The sequence below is a fragment of the Artemia franciscana genome, chromosome 8 (assembly GCF_032884065.1).
Source record: "Artemia franciscana chromosome 8, ASM3288406v1, whole genome shotgun sequence".
Taxonomy (NCBI): Eukaryota; Metazoa; Arthropoda; class Branchiopoda; order Anostraca; family Artemiidae; genus Artemia; species Artemia franciscana.
Genome location: NC_088870.1, coordinates 13,742,743 through 13,747,584, shown reverse-complemented (window position 1 = coordinate 13,747,584; position 4,842 = coordinate 13,742,743). Strand labels below are relative to the sequence as shown.

Genomic DNA, 4,842 nt, shown 5'->3' with positions numbered 1-4,842 from the left:
CAAATATTAGTCAAGTCATGCCCTAAAATTAGTCAAAAGTATCCCCTTCTTCTTTTGAAAAATTCCTCTGAACCCCTCTCTCTCAGGGCTTAAATATGTGTGCACGTAAGTATCAAAGTAGAAGATAATTTTATTAAATTACCTGCATGAGACTGGAGCAGACCTTTTAAATTGAATTTCTGGTTTTTGACATTGAAATACATTTTGGAAGGATACATAGATTATGAAAACAGTGACTATAAGAAATATTATTTGAAGCATCTCTAAAACTTTTCTCCAAAAGCATCTTTGATGATTGGGCTTGGCCGTCTTGTCTCCATCAAGAAAAGGCTGAAAAAATACAAATGAATATTATTTTTTTTACACAGGGAAGAGTACAGAAAGAGATATAAAAGTTTAGTTTATAAGAAGTTTTTTTAAATGTTTTCATCAATGATACAAAGAACTATAAACAACTTTTGGCCCTTTTAAACAGCTGTATTTTTCATTACGTAATTATATTAATATATTAATAATAATAAAATACTGTAATAATAATATTGTATTATAATAATACTGTATTATATTATTTTTGCCTTGTGAGCAGAATTGGGCTAGGGCTCTCAGTTACATCAATGATTTACATTTGTTCTTTCTTTACTGTTTTTTTTTTTTTTTGTATCTAGTAATTGTAACTGATTGCATTCTAACCACCAGTACTTATAATTTAAAATACTAGGCACATGATGGGGGCATTCTCAATCAAAGAAGAGAAATTAGTAAAATAGATTCTGAAAAAAAAAAATCTGTAGGAGTACAAGCTATCCATAGCAACCTTCCATTAGGTAGGTATGATGCTGTAGATGTGACTAAGTTAAGTATATTTATTTAAATTTCCAAGAAGCTGTATTGACCAGTCCTTGCAATATTTCTAAATATGTACAATACATACAGAATAGTTATACAAATCTTAAGGGTTCAGGTAGGCCAGTTCTAGACTCCATTCTTATTTAACCCAAGGGGATAATAGTACTTATCCCTCCATACAAATTTGCAGTGTTTATACTTTCTTTTTTTAAAGCTATGTGGTCTGCATAAAACAATTTAAACAAGATTTAACAATTTAAAAAATTCAAACAAGAATAAATCTAATTTAATCTTGTCTGGTCCCTGATAAGCCTGCCAACTTTCATTGTCCTAGCTTATCTGGAAGTGCCCAATCTAGTAAAAGCAGGATTAACAGACAGACTGACAGAAATGTGCAATTTCTCTATGTCACTTGGTAAACATCAAGTGCTGTAAAAACTGCCCCATTAATAGTTATTTTTCACATACACTAAACAATAATAAAATACATGGAGTAGCACATAAAAAATACAAAAGTAAATCAAAACAGAAAGCACAATCAAAATATACTTTGTCTTGGCTGGTGTTGAAAAGGAAATGTCAGCAGTATTGATGTAATGCCTGATGGTATTAGGTTAAAACTTTCAATATATAATGAGGAGAAGATGAAGAGATATTAGAGGGCAACCTGCCCTCCTCCTTACTTGCACTTTTTATGTGTGCCCCTCTACTTAATAATGGTCAAATTTTGTTCAAACTAGTCAAAAGATCTAATAGTATTGTTTCCAGAGATTCATGGCCCAATGGCCCCTGGCCAAGGATTGTAAACTATGCACTTTATTGATTGTTTACATGCAGAATTTATCATTAAAAAGGGGAAAGCTTTTATTCTGGGTGCATCTAAGAAGTTCAAGGGTATTAAGGTTAAACTTTAGAGAACTTTGAGGTGCATCTTAAATTAAATCACAAGGCACTATCTGCATTCAATTTATCAAAAAGGTGGAACTGCAATATATTAAGAACATCTGAGAATGTTAAGTTGAAACTCTTGAGAAATGTTGAGGTGGATTTTTTAAACTGGTTAGGGGGGTTCCAGTTCCCCTCCCATGTCCTCTGTAGCTGCCTTCTCCCCAAAAAGATTCAATTAAAATTTTTGAATTGCCATGTTGTTCAAAATAGCCTGAAGGTCAAATAGCTATGCCTATAGGAATGGCATAATGCTTTACACCTTTGAATAGAAATACCAAAAACAATCAAAACCCATTATGTGCCTGCTAGTTGTCAAAAGGGTGTATTGGCAATATCTAAGGATCAGCTGAGGGCACTAAGTTAAAACTTACAAGGTCATGGAGGGGGATGTCAGAAAAAGATTGAGGGCATATAAGCCACCCTTTTTAGATGTCCCTTCTCCTCAACACTATCCAAAATTAAGTGATTTTCCTCAGAATACCTTCAGGGATACAATGCCCCCAAGGCAACAATTGTAAATTCAACAGTTTACTATTCTTTAATCACAGGATTTATTGTTGGGAAAAGGGAGAATTTTTTATTCTGAGTGTCTTCAGAAAGGTTAAGGGTATTAAGACTATATATTGAGGGGCATGCTTAACTAAATCAAAGATACTATGTGCATCTAATTTTTCAAAAAGGTATATCTGCAATATTTTGAGTACAGTTGAGGATATTCAGTTTAAACATTCAGAGCATGTTAATGAGGATGTTGAAAAATGGTTAAAGGGCAAGCAGTCCTAATCTCATCTTTTTAAGCTTTAATCCCCCAAAAGACATGTGATGAAAATCTTGGAATGTCTATCTTGTTCAAAATAGTCATAAAGTTATATAACTATGCTTCTAGTGATGACAAAAACCCCCAAAGCCTCTGGGGCAAGTATTGCCCACTGCTCATATGTAAGCTTGATTATTGGGAAAAGGGGGCATGTTGCATCTGGAGTCTACAAAAAGGCTAGGTGTCTAAAGGTAAAATCTTTAAAAATGAGTTGAGGGGGATTAAAAAAGCTTAGGGGGATGTAAAACAAAATCAAGACAAACTAAATGCAGTAGGACTGTTAAAAGAGTACAATAGACAATATCTAGGGAATGGCTAAGGGTATTAAGTTAGAACTTTAAAATCCTGCTGAGAGGAATATAAGTTGAAAAAGAAACCATTGAAAAACAAATAGAAGGCAAAATACCCCCTTCTCTTACCATTTTGATGCTACCATATACTTTGATAAAATAAGCAAGAGTGAAGCCTAATAGCTATGCCTCCAGAGATTTTATTTAAACTGCAAAATACCATGTCTCATACAAACTTTGTCCTAGCACTCTTAAAGAAAACTATATCCAGTAGTTCTTCCTATGTTTTTATGAGGTTGTAAAAGGCCCTTGTCAGACTAGTGCTTGATTTTTGAATGTGTATAGCATCACTAGGATACAGGGGTGATGTACAGCTTTTGGAAGGAGTGCAAAGAAGAGCCAAAGAGGCAGTATCTAATATGAGAGACAAGCCTTATTCTGGATATTTAAAGGAGCTTAAATTATCTACTCTGGTTTACTGTCAAAAAAGAGCTGATAGGCCTAAACTTATGACATATAGCCTAAGCTTACTTCATAACAAACTCCTCCCCCAAATCATTTTAAAATTTCCCAAAATATTGCCACTAAAAAGAGAGACATTCAAAGAAGCAGTTTAAACCATCTATCAAAACTTGACACCAATAAAAGTTTTTCTCCTGCTATGTAGCAAACCACTGGAATAGTCTCTCAAATAAAACAGTTTTAGCACCCAATACTGAATGGTTTAAGAATTAATTCAATGATGAATGGAATGGTGTTCCCTGAAAGCTCCATTGGAGTGCATTTGATTTTCAATGGTAAAATTCTAGTTTAGTAACTTTTGGCTAGGATATCTTGGAAAGGGTTAGGTTAGGAAAATGAAACTTTTGGGGATGGGTCTACAAACTAAAGTATATTCCAGTCCAGGAAAGTATTTTTGAGTACAAACCTCCACTTCTTCTCCCTCTAGAGGGCCCTAAAATTTGCCTAAGCCTTTATGACAGGTCTATACCTATTGAAATTTATACAAAACAACATTTTGCCTTAATTTTCAGTTGCCAGTTGCTTTTTCTCTACCTCTGGTACTAAAATAAGATTCTTTTTATTTGAGTAAGCAAAATGGCCTAGCCTAGATTTTTTAATCCAAAATAAGCCTATAAGGATGTTACACATTCCCCATGATCAATGTAGACTCTTAATGATTACTATATACAGTATTAGCGAAGAATATATTTCATATCCATAAAACACTTGATCGATTGAATTTAAAGGCAATAAACGCTTATATTCTAATAGCCTAAATATTGGTCTTTACAATGTCATGGTTTTTCATTTTAAATATCTTGCTAAATTGACCAGTGTTGTCATGTGACATGACTATGGTCTGGGATCCCAGGCTGACCCATAGTTTGCATTTGTCCAGTCCTGATCAAATCCTTTTTGAACACATTTATGGTTTGGAACTGGATGGTGACTTCGGAGTGGCTGTTCCAGTAAAAGACGGCACATACAGAGTAAAATTACCGACGGTCACGTCGATGTCAACAGGGGACTTGCCGCTACTTTGTGTGAACTCTTGTCGTACTTGTGAGGGATGAGGAAAAAACTTATCTTGAGAGGTCATTTTCTGGCAGTTTGCAAGTAGCAGTTACGTCTCCTCTTTTCCATTAATAAACTAGGGTGGGTCGTTTAAAGGACGTAAAGCGTTTCTTATATGGCCTGTATCAAAATGGAAAAGTTATGCTACTGTCTCAACAGATAAAGTTCTCGAAAAACTTTATTACTTATTAAACTTAACTTCCATTGATCTTCAAAAAGCATTTGACCTTGTTAACTACAATATTTTAGTTGAAAAACTTGTGACTGATTTCAATTTTGATTCTTTCCTAGTGAGATTGATAGCCTCATTTTTATCAAACAGATCATAGGTAGTCAAATAACAGAATCATTATTCCAGTCCCC

The 4,842-nt window shown here is 34.1% G+C and overlaps 1 long non-coding RNA gene across 1 annotated transcript in view; it reads right to left on the bottom strand.

Annotated features, from left to right (window-relative positions):
• LOC136030017 (uncharacterized) overlaps positions 1 to 4,308 on the bottom strand; it is a 6,655-nt gene extending 2,347 nt beyond the window's left edge. Inside the window, exons 1-2 of the long non-coding RNA XR_010618169.1 lie at positions 4,196 to 4,308; positions 143 to 330 (exon numbers count right to left, since the gene is read on the bottom strand). This is a non-coding gene — a long non-coding RNA (uncharacterized LOC136030017). The remainder of the gene's footprint in view (positions 1 to 142; positions 331 to 4,195) is intronic.
• Positions 4,309 to 4,842: the final 534 nt, after the last annotated feature.